This window comes from Eleutherodactylus coqui, chromosome 2 (assembly GCF_035609145.1).
Source record: "Eleutherodactylus coqui strain aEleCoq1 chromosome 2, aEleCoq1.hap1, whole genome shotgun sequence".
Classification (NCBI taxonomy): domain Eukaryota; kingdom Metazoa; phylum Chordata; class Amphibia; order Anura; family Eleutherodactylidae; genus Eleutherodactylus; species Eleutherodactylus coqui.
Genome location: NC_089838.1, coordinates 321,295,615 through 321,312,615, shown reverse-complemented (window position 1 = coordinate 321,312,615; position 17,001 = coordinate 321,295,615). Strand labels below are relative to the sequence as shown.

The 17,001-nt window shown below is 47.1% G+C and overlaps 8 non-coding genes across 8 annotated transcripts; all 8 read left to right on the top strand.

The window, feature by feature from the left end:
* The first annotated feature begins 730 nt into the window (after positions 1-730).
* TRNAI-AAU (transfer RNA isoleucine (anticodon AAU)) lies at positions 731-805 on the top strand. Its single transcript has one exon. It is a non-coding gene; the product is annotated as a tRNA-Ile (tRNA).
* A 2,635-nt stretch (positions 806-3,440) lies between these two features.
* TRNAI-AAU (transfer RNA isoleucine (anticodon AAU)) lies at positions 3,441-3,515 on the top strand. Its single transcript has one exon. It is a non-coding gene; the product is annotated as a tRNA-Ile (tRNA).
* A 1,087-nt stretch (positions 3,516-4,602) lies between these two features.
* Positions 4,603-4,677, top strand: TRNAI-AAU (transfer RNA isoleucine (anticodon AAU)). The gene has a single exon. It is a non-coding gene; the product is annotated as a tRNA-Ile (tRNA).
* A 312-nt stretch (positions 4,678-4,989) lies between these two features.
* Positions 4,990-5,064, top strand: TRNAI-AAU (transfer RNA isoleucine (anticodon AAU)). Its single transcript has one exon. It is a non-coding gene; the product is annotated as a tRNA-Ile (tRNA).
* A 1,861-nt stretch (positions 5,065-6,925) lies between these two features.
* Positions 6,926-7,000, top strand: TRNAI-AAU (transfer RNA isoleucine (anticodon AAU)). Its single transcript has one exon. It is a non-coding gene; the product is annotated as a tRNA-Ile (tRNA).
* A 1,473-nt stretch (positions 7,001-8,473) lies between these two features.
* TRNAI-AAU (transfer RNA isoleucine (anticodon AAU)) lies at positions 8,474-8,548 on the top strand. The gene has a single exon. It is a non-coding gene; the product is annotated as a tRNA-Ile (tRNA).
* Positions 8,549-10,022: 1,474 nt separating this feature from the next.
* Positions 10,023-10,097, top strand: TRNAI-AAU (transfer RNA isoleucine (anticodon AAU)). The gene has a single exon. It is a non-coding gene; the product is annotated as a tRNA-Ile (tRNA).
* Positions 10,098-16,604: 6,507 nt separating this feature from the next.
* TRNAI-AAU (transfer RNA isoleucine (anticodon AAU)) lies at positions 16,605-16,679 on the top strand. Its single transcript has one exon. It is a non-coding gene; the product is annotated as a tRNA-Ile (tRNA).
* Positions 16,680-17,001: the final 322 nt, after the last annotated feature.

The window sequence follows — 17,001 nt, the reverse complement described above, 5'->3', positions numbered from 1 at the left end:
AAGGTTGCGGGTTCGATCCCCTTACGGGCCAGCTTACGTAGTGTCTGAAGAGCCGACAAGCTTTTCTTTGGAAAAGTTAGCAGCCTTTTTTCTTTTGAAAAGTGGAGCAATGAGGCATGTGGCTCAAAGAGGCAAAATGTGCCATTCTGCCTCATGGCGCATTAGCTCAGTTGGGTTAGAATGTGGTGCTAATAGCTCCAAGGCCATTGGCCACGTTCTCCAGTATCCAAAGAGCCGTCAAGTTGTCTTTTGTCAAAGTTTGCAAGCTTTTTTGATGTAGAAAAGGGAGCAGTGATGCATGTGTATGTGGATCAAAGAGGCCAAAAACACAGTGACAAATCATGGCCGGTTAGCTCAGTTGGGTTAGAGCGTGGTGCTAATAACGCCAAGGTCGCGGGTTCGATCCCCGTACGGACCAGCTTACGTAGTGTCTGAAGAGCCGACAAGCTTTTCTTTGGAAAAGTTAGCAGCCTTTTTTCTTTTGAAAAGTGGAGCAATGAGGCATGTGGCTCAAAGAGGCAAAATGTGCCATTCTGCCTCATGGCGCATTAGCTCAGTTGGGTTAGAATGTGGTGCTAATAGCTCCAAGGCCACTGGCCACGTTCTCCAGTATCCAAAGAGCTGTCAAGTTGTCTTTTGTCAAAGTTTGCAAGCTTTTTTGATGTAGAAAAGGGAGCAGTGATGCATGTGTATGTGGATCAAAGAGGCCAAAAACACAGGAACAAATCATGGCCGGTTAGCTCAGTTGGGTTAGAGCGTGGTGCTAATAACGCCAAGGTCGCGGGTTCGATCCCCGTACGGGCCAGCTTACGTAGTGTCTGAAGAGCCGACAAGCTCTTCTTTGGAAAAGTTAGCAGCCTTTTTTCTTTTGAAAAGTGGAGCAATGAGGCATGTGGCTCAAAGAGGCAAAATGTGCCATTCTGCCTCATGGCGCATTAGCTCAGTTGGGTTAGAATGTGGTGCTAATAGCTCCAAGGCCACTGGCCACGTTCTCCAGTATCCAAAGAGCCGTCAAGTTGTCTTTTATCAAAGTTTGCAAGCTTTTTTGATGTAGAAAAGGGAGCAGTGATGCATGTGTATGTTGATCAAAGAGGCCAAAAACACAGTCACAAATCATGGCCGGTTAGCTCAGTTGGGTTAGAGCATGGTGCTAATAATGCCAAGGTCGCGGGTTCGATCCCCATACGGGCCAGCTTACGTAGTGTCTGCAGAGCCGACAAGCTCTTCTTTGGAAAAGTTAGCAGCCTTTTTTCTTTTGAAAAGTGGAGCAATGAGGCATGTGGCTCAAAGAGGCAAAATGTGCCATTCTGCCTCATGGCGCATTAGCTCAGTTGGGTTAGAATGTGGTGCTAATAGCTCCAAGGCCACTGGCCACGTTCTCCAGTATCCAAAGAGCCGTCAAGTTGTCTTTTGTCAAAGTTTGCAAGCTTTTTTGATGTAGAAAAGGGAGCAGTGATGCATGTGTATGTGGATCAAAGAGGCCAAAAACACAGTCACAAATAATGGCCGGTTAGCTCAGTTGGGTTAGAGCGTGGTGCTAATAACGCCAAGGTTGCGGGTTCGATCCCCTTATGGGCCAGCTTACGTAGTGTCTGAAGAGCCAACAAGCTTTTCTTTGGAAAAGTTAGCAGCCTTTTTTCTTTTGAAAAGTGGAGCAATGAGGCATGTGGCTCAAAGAGGCAAAATGTGCCATTCTGCCTCATGGCGCATTAGCTCAGTTGGGTTAGAATGTGGTGCTAATAGCTCCAAGGCCACTGGCCACGTTCTCCAGTATCCAAAGAGCCGTCAAGTTGTCTTTTGTCAAAGTTTGCAAGCTTTTTTGATGTAGAAAAGGGAGCAGTGATGCATGTGTATGTGGATCAAAGAGGCCAAAAACACAGTGACAAATCATGGCCGGTTAGCTCAGTTGGGTTAGAGCGTGGTGCTAATAACGCCAAGGTCGCGGGTTCGATCCCCGTACGGACCAGCTTACGTAGTGTCTGAAGAGCCGACAAGTTTTTCTTTGGAAAAGTTAGCAGCCTTTTTTCTTTTGAAAAGTGGAGCAATGAGGCATGTGGCTCAAAGAGGCAAAATGTGCCATTCTGCCTCATGGCGCATTAGCTCAGTTGGGTTAGAATGTGGTGCTAATAGCTCCAAGGCCACTGGCCACGTTCTCCAGTGTCAAAAAAAGCGGTCAAGTTGTCTTTTGTCAAAGTTTGCAAGCTTTTTTGATGTAGAAAAGGGAGCAGTGATGCATGTGTATGTTGATCAAAGAGGCCAAAAACGCAGTCACAAATCATGGCCGGTTAGCTCAGTTGGGTTAGAGCATGGTGCTAATAACGCCAAGGTCGCGGGTTCGATCCCCTTACGGGCCAGCTTACTTAGTGTCTAAGGAGCCGACGAGCTCTTCTTTGGAAAAGTTAGCAGCCTTTTTTCTTTTGAAAAGTGGAGCAATGAGGCATGTGGCTCAAAGAGGCAAAATGTGCCATTCTGCCTCATGGCGCATTAGCTCAGTTGGGTTAGAATGTGGTGCTAATAGCTCCAAGGCCACTGGCCACGTTCTCCAGTATCCAAAGAGCCGTCAAGTTGTCTTTTGTCAAAGTTTGCAAGCTTTTTTGATGTAGAAAAGGGAGCAGTGATGCATGTGTATGTGGATCAAAGAGGCCAAAAACACAGTCACAAATAATGGCCGGTTAGCTCAGTTGGGTTAGAGCGTGCTGCTAATAACGCCAAGGTTGCGGGTTCGATCCCCTTACGGGCCAGCTTACGTAGTGTCTGAAGAGCCGACAAGCTTTTCTTTGGAAAAGTTAGCAGCCTTTTTTCTTTTGAAAAGTGGAGCAATGAGGCATGTGGCTCAAAGAGGCAAAATGTGCCATTCTGCCTCATGGCGCATTAGCTCAGTTGGGTTAGAATGTGGTGCTAATAGCTCCAAGGCCACTGGCCACGTTCTCCAGTATCCAAAGAGCCGTCAAGTTGTCTTTTGTCAAAGTTTGCAAGCTTTTTTGATGTAGAAAAGGGAGCAGTGATGCATGTGTATGTGGATCAAAGAGGCCAAAAACACAGGCGCAAATCATGGCCGGTTAGCTCAGTTGGGTTAGAGCGTGGTGCTAATAACGCCAAGGTCGCGGGTTCGATCCCCGTACGGACCAGCTTACGTAGTGTCTGAAGAGCCGACAAGCTTTTCTTTGGAAAAGTTAGCAGCCTTTTTTCTTTTGAAAAGTGGAGCAATGAGGCATGTGGCTCAAAGAGGCAAAATGTGCCATTCTGCCTCATGGCGCATTAGCTCAGTTGGGTTAGAATGTGGTGCTAATAGCTCCAAGGCCACTGGCCACGTTCTCCAGTATCCAAAGAGCTGTCAAGTTGTCTTTTGTCAAAGTTTGCAAGCTTTTTTGATGTAGAAAAGGGAGCAGTGATGCATGTGTATGTGGATCAAAGAGGCCAAAAACACAGGCACAAATCATGGCCGGTTAGCTCAGTTGGGTTAGAGCGTGGTGCTAATAACGCCAAGGTCGCGGGTTCGATCCCCGTACGGGCCAGCTTACGTAGTGTCTGAAGAGCCGACAAGCTCTTCTTTGGAAAAGTTAGCAGCCTTTTTTCTTTTGAAAAGTGGAGCAATGAGGCATGTGGCTCAAAGAGGCAAAATGTGCCATTCTGCCTCATGGCGCATTAGCTCAGTTGGGTTAGAATGTGGTGCTAATAGCTCCAAGGCCACTGGCCACGTTCTCCAGTATCCAAAGAGCCGTCAAGTTGTCTTTTATCAAAGTTTGCAAGCTTTTTTGATGTAGAAAAGGGAGCAGTGATGCATGTGTATGTTGATCAAAGAGGCCAAAAACACAGTCACAAATCATGGCCGGTTAGCTCAGTTGGGTTAGAGCGTGGTGCTAATAACGCCAAGGTCGCGGGTTCGATCCCCGTACGGACCAGCTTACGTAGTGTCTGAAGAGCCGACAAGCTCTTCTTTGGAAAAGTTAGCAGCCTTTTTTCTTTTGAAAAGTGGAGCAATGAGGCATGTGGCTCAAAGAGGCAAAATGTGCCATTCTGCCTCATGGCGCATTAGCTCAGTTGGGTTAGAATGTGGTGCTAATAGCTCCAAGGCCACTGGCCACGTTCTCCAGTGTCAAAAAAAGCGGTCAAGTTGTCTTTTGTCAAAGTTTGCAAGCTTTTTTGATGTAGAAAAGGGAGCAGTGATGCATGTGTATGTTGATCAAAGAGGCCAAAAACGCAGTCACAAATCATGGCCGGTTAGCTCAGTTGGGTTAGAGCATGGTGCTAATAACGCCAAGGTCGCGGGTTCGATCCCCTTACGGGCCAGCTTACTTAGTGTCTAAGGAGCCGACGAGCTCTTCTTTGGAAAAGTTAGCAGCCTTTTTTCTTTTGAAAAGTGGAGCAATGAGGCATGTGGCTCAAAGAGGCAAAATGTGCCATTCTGCCTCATGGCGCATTAGCTCAGTTGGGTTAGAATGTGGTGCTAATAGCTCCAAGGCCACTGGCCACGTTCTCCAGTATCCAAAGAGCCGTCAAGTTGTCTTTTGTCAAAGTTTGCAAGCTTTTTTGATGTAGAAAAGGGAGCAGTGATGCATGTGTATGTGGATCAAAGAGGCCAAAAACACTGTGACAAATCATGGTCGGTTAGCTCAGTTGGGTTAGAGCGTGGTGCTAATAACGCCAAGGTCGCGGGTTCGATCCCCGTACGGACCAGCTTACGTAGTGTCTGAAGAGCCGACAAGCTTTTCTTTGGAAAAGTTAGCAGCCTTTTTTCTTTTGAAAAGTGGAGCAATGAGGCATGTGGCTCAAAGAGGCAAAATGTGCCATTCTGCCTCATGGCGCATTAGCTCAGTTGGGTTAGAATGTGGTGCTAATAGCTCCAAGGCCACTGGCCACGTTCTCCAGTATCTAAAGAGCTGTCAAGTTGTCTTTTGTCAAAGTTTGCAAGCTTTTTTGATGTAGAAAAGGGAGCAGTGATGCATGTGTATGTGGATCAAAGAGGCCAAAAACACAGGCACAAATCATGGCCGGTTAGCTCAGTTGGGTTAGAGCGTGGTGCTAATAACGCCAAGGTCGCGGGTTCGATCCCCGTACGGGCCAGCTTACGTAGTGTCTGAAGAGCCGACAAGCTCTTCTTTGGAAAAGTTAGCAGCCTTTTTTCTTTTGAAAAGTGGAGCAATGAGGCATGTGGCTCAAAGAGGCAAAATGTGCCATTCTGCCTCATGGCGCATTAGCTCAGTTGGGTTAGAATGTGGTGCTAATAGCTCCAAGGCCACTGGCCACGTTCTCCAGTATCCAAAGAGCCGTCAAGTTGTCTTTTATCAAAGTTTGCAAGCTTTTTTGATGTAGAAAAGGGAGCAGTGATGCATGTGTATGTTGATCAAAGAGGCCAAAAACACAGTCACAAATCATGGCCGGTTAGCTCAGTTGGGTTAGAGCGTGGTGCTAATAACGCCAAGGTCGCGGGTTCGATCCCCGTACGGACCAGCTTACGTAGTGTCTGAAGAGCCGACAAGCTCTTCTTTGGAAAAGTTAGCAGCCTTTTTTCTTTTGAAAAGTGGAGCAATGAGGCATGTGGCTCAAAGAGGCAAAATGTGCCATTCTGCCTCATGGCGCATTAGCTCAGTTGGGTTAGAATGTGGTGCTAATAGCTCCAAGGCCACTGGCCACGTTCTCCAGTGTCAAAAAAAGCGGTCAAGTTGTCTTTTGTCAAAGTTTGCAAGCTTTTTTGATGTAGAAAAGGGAGCAGTGATGCATGTGTATGTTGATCAAAGAGGCCAAAAACGCAGTCACAAATCATGGCCGGTTAGCTCAGTTGGGTTAGAGCATGGTGCTAATAACGCCAAGGTCGCGGGTTCGATCCCCTTACGGGCCAGCTTACTTAGTGTCTAAGGAGCCGACGAGCTCTTCTTTGGAAAAGTTAGCAGCCTTTTTTCTTTTGAAAAGTGGAGCAATGAGGCATGTGGCTCAAAGAGGCAAAATGTGCCATTCTGCCTCATGGCGCATTAGCTCAGTTGGGTTAGAATGTGGTGCTAATAGCTCCAAGGCCACTGGCCACGTTCTCCAGTATCCAAAGAGCCGTCAAGTTGTCTTTTGTCAAAGTTTGCAAGCTTTTTTGATGTAGAAAAGGGAGCAGTGATGCATGTGTATGTGGATCAAAGAGGCCAAAAACACAGGAACAAATCATGGCCGGTTAGCTCAGTTGGGTTAGAGCGTGCTGCTAATAACGCCAAGGTTGCGGGTCCGATCCCCTTACGGGCCAGCTTACGTAGTGTCTGAAGAGCCGACAAGCTTTTCTTTGGAAAAGTTAGCAGCCTTTTTTCTTTTGAAAAGTGGAGCAATGAGGCATGTGGCTCAAAGAGGCAAAATGTGCCATTCTGCCTCATGGCGCATTAGCTCAGTTGGGTTAGAATGTGGTGCTAATAGCTCCAAGGCCACTGGCCACGTTCTCCAGTATCCAAAGAGCCGTCAAGTTGTCTTTTGTCAAAGTTTGCAAGCTTTTTTGATGTAGAAAAGGGAGCAGTGATGCATGTGTATGTGGATCAAAGAGGCCAAAAACACAGTGACAAATCATGGCCGGTTAGCTCAGTTGGGTTAGAGCGTGGTGCTAATAACGCCAAGGTCGCGGGTTCGATCCCCGTACGGACCAGCTTACGTAGTGTCTGAAGAGCCGACAAGCTTTTCTTTGGAAAAGTTAGCAGCCTTTTTTCTTTTGAAAAGTGGAGCAATGAGGCATGTGGCTCAAAGAGGCAAAATGTGCCATTCTGCCTCATGGCGCATTAGCTCAGTTGGGTTAGAATGTGGTGCTAATAGCTCCAAGGCCACTGGCCACGTTCTCCAGTATCCAAAGAGCTGTCAAGTTGTCTTTTGTCAAAGTTTGCAAGCTTTTTTGATGTAGAAAAGGGAGCAGTGATGCATGTGTATGTTGATCAAAGAGGCCAAAAACGCAGTCACAAATCATGGCCGGTTAGCTCAGTTGGGTTAGAGCGTGGTGCTAATAACGCCAAGGTCGCGGGTTCGATCCCCGTACGGGCCAGCTTACGTAGTGTCTGAAGAGCCGACAAGCTCTTCTTTGGAAAAGTTAGCAGCCTTTTTTCTTTTGAAAAGTGGAGCAATGAGGCATGTGGCTCAAAGAGGCAAAATGTGCCATTCTGCCTCATGGCGCATTAGCTCAGTTGGGTTAGAATGTGGTGCTAATAGCTCCAAGGCCACTGGCCACGTTCTCCAGTATCCAAAGAGCCGTCAAGTTGTCTTTTATCAAAGTTTGCAAGCTTTTTTGATGTAGAAAAGGGAGCAGTGATGCATGTGTATGTGGATCAAAGAGGCCAAAAACACAGGCACCAAACATGGCCAGTTAGCTCAGTTGGGTTAGAGCGTGGTGCTAATAACGTCAAGGTCGCGGGTTTGATCCCCGTACGGGCCAGCTTACGTAGTGTCTGAAGAGCCGACAAGCTCTTCTTTGGAAAAGTTAGCAGCCTTTTTTCTTTTGAAAAGTGGAGCAATGAGGCATGTGGCTCAAAGAGGCAAAATGTGCCATTCTGCCTCATGGCGCATTAGCTCAGTTGGGTTAGAATGTGGTGCTAATAGCTCCAAGGCCACTGGCCACGTTCTCCAGTATCCAAAGAGCCGTCAAGTTGTCTTTTATCAAAGTTTGCAAGCTTTTTTGATGTAGAAAAGGGAGCAGTGATGCATGTGTATGTGGATCAAAGAGGCCAAAAACACAGTCACAAATAATGGCCGGTTAGCTCAGTTGGGTTAGAGCGTGCTGCTAATAACGCCAAGGTTGCGGGTTCGATCCCCTTACGGGCCAGCTTACGTAGTGTCTGAAGAGCCGACAAGCTTTTCTTTGGAAAAGTTAGCAGCCTTTTTTCTTTTGAAAAGTGGAGCAATGAGGCATGTGGCTCAAAGAGGCAAAATGTGCCATTCTGCCTCATGGCGCATTAGCTCAGTTGGGTTAGAATGTGGTGCTAATAGCTCCAAGGCCACTGGCCACGTTCTCCAGTATCCAAAGAGCCGTCAAGTTGTCTTTTGTCAAAGTTTGCAAGCTTTTTTGATGTAGAAAAGGGAGCAGTGATGCATGTGTATGTGGATCAAAGAGGCCAAAAACACAGTGACAAATCATGGCCGGTTAGCTCAGTTGGGTTAGAGCGTGGTGCTAATAACGCCAAGGTCGCGGGTTCGATCCCCGTACGGACCAGCTTACGTAGTGTCTGAAGAGCCGACAAGCTTTTCTTTGGAAAAGTTAGCAGCCTTTTTTCTTTTGAAAAGTGGAGCAATGAGGCATGTGGCTCAAAGAGGCAAAATGTGCCATTCTGCCTCATGGCGCATTAGCTCAGTTGGGTTAGAATGTGGTGCTAATAGCTCCAAGGCCACTGGCCACGTTCTCCAGTATCCAAAGAGCTGTCAAGTTGTCTTTTGTCAAAGTTTGCAAGCTTTTTTGATGTAGAAAAGGGAGCAGTGATGCATGTGTATGTGGATCAAAGAGGCCAAAAACACAGGAACAAATCATGGCCGGTTAGCTCAGTTGGGTTAGAGCGTGGTGCTAATAACGCCAAGGTCGCGGGTTCGATCCCCGTACGGGCCAGCTTACGTAGTGTCTGAAGAGCCGACAAGCTCTTCTTTGGAAAAGTTAGCAGCCTTTTTTCTTTTGAAAAGTGGAGCAATGAGGCATGTGGCTCAAAGAGGCAAAATGTGCCATTCTGCCTCATGGCGCATTAGCTCAGTTGGGTTAGAATGTGGTGCTAATAGCTCCAAGGCCACTGGCCACGTTCTCCAGTATCCAAAGAGCCGTCAAGTTGTCTTTTATCAAAGTTTGCAAGCTTTTTTGATGTAGAAAAGGGAGCAGTGATGCATGTGTATGTTGATCAAAGAGGCCAAAAACACAGTCACAAATCATGGCCGGTTAGCTCAGTTGGGTTAGAGCATGGTGCTAATAATGCCAAGGTCGCGGGTTCGATCCCCATACGGGCCAGCTTACGTAGTGTCTGCAGAGCCGACAAGCTCTTCTTTGGAAAAGTTAGCAGCCTTTTTTCTTTTGAAAAGTGGGGCAATGAGGCATGTGGCTCAAAGAGGCAAAATGTGCCATTCTGCCTCATGGCGCATTAGCTCAGTTGGGTTAGAATGTGGTGCTAATAGCTCCAAGGCCACTGGCCACGTTCTCCAGTATCCAAAGAGCCGTCAAGTTGTCTTTTGTCAAAGTTTGCAAGCTTTTTTGATGTAGAAAAGGGAGCAGTGATGCATGTGTATGTGGATCAAAGAGGCCAAAAACACAGTCACAAATAATGGCCGGTTAGCTCAGTTGGGTTAGAGCGTGGTGCTAATAACGCCAAGGTTGCGGGTTCGATCCCCTTATGGGCCAGCTTACGTAGTGTCTGAAGAGCCAACAAGCTTTTCTTTGGAAAAGTTAGCAGCCTTTTTTCTTTTGAAAAGTGGAGCAATGAGGCATGTGGCTCAAAGAGGCAAAATGTGCCATTCTGCCTCATGGCGCATTAGCTCAGTTGGGTTAGAATGTGGTGCTAATAGCTCCAAGGCCACTGGCCACGTTCTCCAGTATCCAAAGAGCCGTCAAGTTGTCTTTTGTCAAAGTTTGCAAGCTTTTTTGATGTAGAAAAGGGAGCAGTGATGCATGTGTATGTGGATCAAAGAGGCCAAAAACACAGTGACAAATCATGGCCGGTTAGCTCAGTTGGGTTAGAGCGTGGTGCTAATAACGCCAAGGTCGCGGGTTCGACCCCCGTACGGACCAGCTTACGTAGTGTCTGAAGAGCCGACAAGTTTTTCTTTGGAAAAGTTAGCAGCCTTTTTTCTTTTGAAAAGTGGAGCAATGAGGCATGTGGCTCAAAGAGGCAAAATGTGCCATTCTGCCTCATGGCGCATTAGCTCAGTTGGGTTAGAATGTGGTGCTAATAGCTCCAAGGCCACTGGCCACGTTCTCCAGTGTCAAAAAAAGCGGTCAAGTTGTCTTTTGTCAAAGTTTGCAAGCTTTTTTGATGTAGAAAAGGGAGCAGTGATGCATGTGTATGTTGATCAAAGAGGCCAAAAACGCAGTCACAAATCATGGCCGGTTAGCTCAGTTGGGTTAGAGCATGGTGCTAATAACGCCAAGGTCGCGGGTTCGATCCCCGTACGGGCCAGCTTACGTAGTGTCTGAAGAGCCGACAAGCTCTTCTTTGGAAAAGTTAGCAGCCTTTTTTCTTTTGAAAAGTGGAGCAATGAGGCATGTGGCTCAAAGAGGCAAAATGTGCCATTCTGCCTCATGGCGCATTAGCTCAGTTGGGTTAGAATGTGGTGCTAATAGCTCCAAGGCCACTGGCCACGTTCTCCAGTATCCAAAGAGCCGTCAAGTTGTCTTTTATCAAAGTTTGCAAGCTTTTTTGATGTAGAAAAGGGAGCAGTGATGCATGTGTATGTTGATCAAAGAGGCCAAAAACACAGTCACAAATCATGGCCGGTTAGCTCAGTTGGGTTAGAGCATGGTGCTAATAATGCCAAGGTCGCGGGTTCGATCCCCATACGGGCCAGCTTACGTAGTGTCTGCAGAGCCGACAAGCTCTTCTTTGGAAAAGTTAGCAGCCTTTTTTCTTTTGAAAAGTGGGGCAATGAGGCATGTGGCTCAAAGAGGCAAAATGTGCCATTCTGCCTCATGGCGCATTAGCTCAGTTGGGTTAGAATGTGGTGCTAATAGCTCCAAGGCCACTGGCCACGTTCTCCAGTATCCAAAGAGCCGTCAAGTTGTCTTTTGTCAAAGTTTGCAAGCTTTTTTGATGTAGAAAAGGGAGCAGTGATGCATGTGTATGTGGATCAAAGAGGCCAAAAACACAGTCACAAATAATGGCCGGTTAGCTCAGTTGGGTTAGAGCGTGGTGCTAATAACGCCAAGGTTGCGGGTTCGATCCCCTTATGGGCCAGCTTACGTAGTGTCTGAAGAGCCAACAAGCTTTTCTTTGGAAAAGTTAGCAGCCTTTTTTCTTTTGAAAAGTGGAGCAATGAGGCATGTGGCTCAAAGAGGCAAAATGTGCCATTCTGCCTCATGGCGCATTAGCTCAGTTGGGTTAGAATGTGGTGCTAATAGCTCCAAGGCCACTGGCCACGTTCTCCAGTATCCAAAGAGCCGTCAAGTTGTCTTTTGTCAAAGTTTGCAAGCTTTTTTGATGTAGAAAAGGGAGCAGTGATGCATGTGTATGTGGATCAAAGAGGCCAAAAACACAGTGACAAATCATGGCCGGTTAGCTCAGTTGGGTTAGAGCGTGGTGCTAATAACGCCAAGGTCGCGGGTTCGACCCCCGTACGGACCAGCTTACGTAGTGTCTGAAGAGCCGACAAGTTTTTCTTTGGAAAAGTTAGCAGCCTTTTTTCTTTTGAAAAGTGGAGCAATGAGGCATGTGGCTCAAAGAGGCAAAATGTGCCATTCTGCCTCATGGCGCATTAGCTCAGTTGGGTTAGAATGTGGTGCTAATAGCTCCAAGGCCACTGGCCACGTTCTCCAGTGTCAAAAAAAGCGGTCAAGTTGTCTTTTGTCAAAGTTTGCAAGCTTTTTTGATGTAGAAAAGGGAGCAGTGATGCATGTGTATGTTGATCAAAGAGGCCAAAAACGCAGTCACAAATCATGGCCGGTTAGCTCAGTTGGGTTAGAGCATGGTGCTAATAACGCCAAGGTCGCGGGTTAGATCCCCTTACGGGCCAGCTTACTTAGTGTCTAAGGAGCCGACGAGCTCTTCTTTGGAAAAGTTAGCAGCCTTTTTTCTTTTGAAAAGTGGAGCAATGAGGCATGTGGCTCAAAGAGGCAAAATGTGCCATTCTGCCTCATGGCGCATTAGCTCAGTTGGGTTAGAATGTGGTGCTAATAGCTCCAAGGCCACTGGCCACGTTCTCCAGTATCCAAAGAGCCGTCAAGTTGTCTTTTGTCAAAGTTTGCAAGCTTTTTTGATGTAGAAAAGGGAGCAGTGATGCATGTGTATGTGGATCAAAGAGGCCAAAAACACAGTCACAAATAATGGCCGGTTAGCTCAGTTGGGTTAGAGCGTGCTGCTAATAACGCCAAGGTTGCGGGTTCGATCCCCTTACGAGCCAGCTTACGTAGTGTCTGAAGAGCCGACAAGCTTTTCTTTGGAAAAGTTAGCAGCCTTTTTTCTTTTGAAAAGTGGAGCAATGAGGCATGTGGCTCAAAGAGGCAAAATGTGCCATTCTGCCTCATGGCGCATTAGCTCAGTTGGGTTAGAATGTGGTGCTAATAGCTCCAAGGCCACTGGCCACGTTCTCCAGTATCCAAAGAGCCGTCAAGTTGTCTTTTGTCAAAGTTTGCAAGCTTTTTTGATGTAGAAAAGGGAGCAGTGATGCATGTGTATGTGGATCAAAGAGGCCAAAAACACTGTGACAAATCATGGCCGGTTAGCTCAGTTGGGTTAGAGCGTGGTGCTAATAACGCCAAGGTCGCGGGTTCGATCCCCGTACGGACCAGCTTACGTAGTGTCTGAAGAGCCGACAAGCTTTTCTTTGGAAAAGTTAGCAGCCTTTTTTCTTTTGAAAAGTGGAGCAATGAGGCATGTGGCTCAAAGAGGCAAAATGTGCCATTCTGCCTCATGGCGCATTAGCTCAGTTGGGTTAGAATGTGGTGCTAATAGCTCCAAGGCCACTGGCCACGTTCTCCAGTATCCAAAGAGCTGTCAAGTTGTCTTTTGTCAAAGTTTGCAAGCTTTTTTGATGTAGAAAAGGGAGCAGTGATGCATGTGTATGTGGATCAAAGAGGCCAAAAACACAGGCACAAATCATGGCCGGTTAGCTCAGTTGGGTTAGAGCGTGGTGCTAATAACGCCAAGGTCGCGGGTTCGATCCCCGTACGGACCAGCTTACGTAGTGTCTGAAGAGCCGACAAGCTCTTCTTTGGAAAAGTTAGCAGCCTTTTTTCTTTTGAAAAGTGGAGCAATGAGGCATGTGGCTCAAAGAGGCAAAATGTGCCATTCTGCCTCATGGCGCATTAGCTCAGTTGGGTTAGAATGTGGTGCTAATAGCTCCAAGGCCACTGGCCACGTTCTCCAGTGTCAAAAAAAGCGGTCAAGTTGTCTTTTGTCAAAGTTTGCAAGCTTTTTTGATGTAGAAAAGGGAGCAGTGATGCATGTGTATGTTGATCAAAGAGGCCAAAAACGCAGTCACAAATCATGGCCGGTTAGCTCAGTTGGGTTAGAGCATGGTGCTAATAACGCCAAGGTCGCGGGTTCGATCCCCTTACGGGCCAGCTTACTTAGTGTCTAAGGAGCCGACGAGCTCTTCTTTGGAAAAGTTAGCAGCCTTTTTTCTTTTGAAAAGTGGAGCAATGAGGCATGTGGCTCAAAGAGGCAAAATGTGCCATTCTGCCTCATGGCGCATTAGCTCAGTTGGGTTAGAATGTGGTGCTAATAGCTCCAAGGCCACTGGCCACGTTCTCCAGTATCCAAAGAGCCGTCAAGTTGTCTTTTGTCAAAGTTTGCAAGCTTTTTTGATGTAGAAAAGGGAGCAGTGATGCATGTGTATGTGGATCAAAGAGGCCAAAAACACAGTCACAAATAATGGCCGGTTAGCTCAGTTGGGTTAGAGCGTGCTGCTAATAACGCCAAGGTTGCGGGTTCGATCCCCTTACGGGCCAGCTTACGTAGTGTCTGAAGAGCCGACAAGCTTTTCTTTGGAAAAGTTAGCAGCCTTTTTTCTTTTGAAAAGTGGAGCAATGAGGCATGTGGCTCAAAGAGGCAAAATGTGCCATTCTGCCTCATGGCGCATTAGCTCAGTTGGGTTAGAATGTGGTGCTAATAGCTCCAAGGCCACTGGCCACGTTCTCCAGTATCCAAAGAGCCGTCAAGTTGTCTTTTGTCAAAGTTTGCAAGCTTTTTTGATGTAGAAAAGGGAGCAGTGATGCATGTGTATGTGGATCAAAGAGGCCAAAAACACAGTGACAAATCATGGCCGGTTAGCTCAGTTGGGTTAGAGCGTGGTGCTAATAACGCCAAGGTCGCGGGTTCGATCCCCGTACGGACCAGCTTACGTAGTGTCTGAAGAGCCGACAAGCTTTTCTTTGGAAAAGTTAGCAGCCTTTTTTCTTTTGAAAAGTGGAGCAATGAGGCATGTGGCTCAAAGAGGCAAAATGTGCCATTCTGCCTCATGGCGCATTAGCTCAGTTGGGTTAGAATGTGGTGCTAATAGCTCCAAGGCCACTGGCCACGTTCTCCAGTATCCAAAGAGCCGTCAAGTTGTCTTTTGTCAAAGTTTGCAAGCTTTTTTGATGTAGAAAAGGGAGCAGTGATGCATGTGTATGTGGATCAAAGAGGCCAAAAACGCAGTCACAAATCATGGCCGGTTAGCTCAGTTGGGTTAGAGCATGGTGCTAATAACGCCAAGGTCGCGGGTTCGATCCCCTTACGGGCCAGCTTACTTAGTGTCTAAGGAGCCGACGAGCTCTTCTTTGGAAAAGTTAGCAGCCTTTTTTCTTTTGAAAAGTGGAGCAATGAGGCATGTGGCTCAAAGAGGCAAAATGTGCCATTCTGCCTCATGGCGCATTAGCTCAGTTGGGTTAGAATGTGGTGCTAATAGCTCCAAGGCCACTGGCCACGTTCTCCAGTATCCAAAGAGCCGTCAAGTTGTCTTTTGTCAAAGTTTGCAAGCTTTTTTGATGTAGAAAAGGGAGCAGTGATGCATGTGTATGTGGATCAAAGAGGCCAAAAACACAGTCACAAATAATGGCCGGTTAGCTCAGTTGGGTTAGAGCGTGGTGCTAATAACGCCAAGGTTGCGGGTTCGATCCCCTTACGGGCCAGCTTACGTAGTGTCTGAAGAGCCGACAAGCTTTTCTTTGGAAAAGTTAGCAGCCTTTTTTCTTTTGAAAAGTGGAGCAATGAGGCATGTGGCTCAAAGAGGCAAAATGTGCCATTCTGCCTCATGGCGCATTAGCTCAGTTGGGTTAGAATGTGGTGCTAATAGCTCCAAGGCCACTGGCCACGTTCTCCAGTATCCAAAGAGCCGTCAAGTTGTCTTTTGTCAAAGTTTGCAAGCTTTTTTGATGTAGAAAAGGGAGCAGTGATGCATGTGTATGTGGATCAAAGAGGCCAAAAACACAGTGACAAATCATGGCCGGTTAGCTCAGTTGGGTTAGAGCGTGGTGCTAATAACGCCAAGGTCGCGGGTTCGATCCCCGTACGGACCAGCTTACGTAGTGTCTGAAGAGCCGACAAGCTCTTCTTTGGAAAAGTTAGCAGCCTTTTTTCTTTTGAAAAGTGGAGCAATGAGGCATGTGGCTCAAAGAGGCAAAATGTGCCATTCTGCCTCATGGCGCATTAGCTCAGTTGGGTTAGAATGTGGTGCTAATAGCTCCAAGGCCACTGGCCACGTTCTCCAGTGTCAAAAAAAGCGGTCAAGTTGTCTTTTGTCAAAGTTTGCAAGCTTTTTTGATGTAGAAAAGGGAGCAGTGATGCATGTGTATGTTGATCAAAGAGGCCAAAAACGCAGTCACAAATCATGGCCGGTTAGCTCAGTTGGGTTAGAGCATGGTGCTAATAACGCCAAGGTCGCGGGTTCGATCCCCTTACGGGCCAGCTTACGTAGTGTCTAAGGAGCCGACGAGCTCTTCTTTGGAAAAGTTAGCAGCCTTTTTTCTTTTGAAAAGTGGAGCAATGAGGCATGTGGCTCAAAGAGGCAAAATGTGCCATTCTGCCTCATGGCGCATTAGCTCAGTTGGGTTAGAATGTGGTGCTAATAGCTCCAAGGCCACTGGCCACGTTCTCCAGTATCCAAAGAGCCGTCAAGTTGTCTTTTGTCAAAGTTTGCAAGCTTTTTTGATGTAGAAAAGGGAGCAGTGATGCATGTGTATGTGGATCAAAGAGGCCAAAAACACAGTCACAAATAATGGCCGGTTAGCTCAGTTGGGTTAGAGCGTGGTGCTAATAACGCCAAGGTTGCGGGTTCGATCCCCGTACGGGTCAGCTTACGTAGTGTCTGAAGAGCTGACAAGCTTTTCTTTGGAAAAGTTAGCAGCCTTTTTTCTTTTGAAAAGTGGAGCAATGAGGCATGTGGCTCAAAGAGGCAAAATGTGCCATTCTGCCTCATGGCGCATTAGCTCAGTTGGGTTAGAATGTGGTGCTAATAGCTCCAAGGCCACTGGCCACGTTCTCCAGTGTACAAAGAGCCGTCAAGTTGTCTTTTGTCAAAGTTTGCAAGCTTTTTTGATGTAGAAAAGGGAGCAGTGATGCATGTGTATGTGGATCAAAGAGGCCAAAAACACAGTGACAAGTCATGGACGGTTAGCTCAGTTGGGTTAGAGCGTGGTGCTAATAACGCCATGGTCGCAGGTTCGATCCCCGTACGGACCAGCTTACGTAATGTCTGAAGAGCCGACAAGCTCTTCTTTGGAAAAGTTAGCAGCCTTTTTTCTTTTGAAAAGTGGAGCAATGAGGCATGTGGCTCAAAGAGGCAAAATGTGCCATTCTGCCTCATGGCGCATTAGCTCAGTTGGGTTAGAATGTGGTGCTAATAGCTCCAAGGTCACTGGCCACGTTCTCCAGTATCCAAAGAGCCGTCAAGTTGTCTTTTATCAAAGTTTGCAAGCTTTTTTGATGTAGAAAAGGGAGCAGTGATGCATGTTTATGTGGATCAAAGAGGCCAAAAACACAGGCGCAAATCATGGCCGGTTAGCTCAGTTGGGTTAGAGCGTGGTGCTAATAACGCCAAGGTCACGGGTTCGATCCCCGTACGGGCCAGCTTACGTAGTGTCTGAAGAGCCGACAAGCTCTTCTTTGGAAAAGTTAGCAGCCTTTTTTCTTTTGAAAAGTGGAGCAATGAGGCATGTGGCTCAAAGAGGCAAAATGTGCCATTCTGCCTCATGGCGCATTAGCTCAGTTGGGTTAGAATGTGGTGCTAATAGCTCCAAGGCCACTGGCCACGTTCTCCAGTATCCAAAGAGCCGTCAAGTTGTCTTTTGTCAAAGTTTGCAAGCTTTTTTGATGTAGAAAAGGGAGCAGTGATGCATGTGTATGTGGATCAAAGAGGCCAAAAACACAGTGACAAATCATGGCCGGTTAG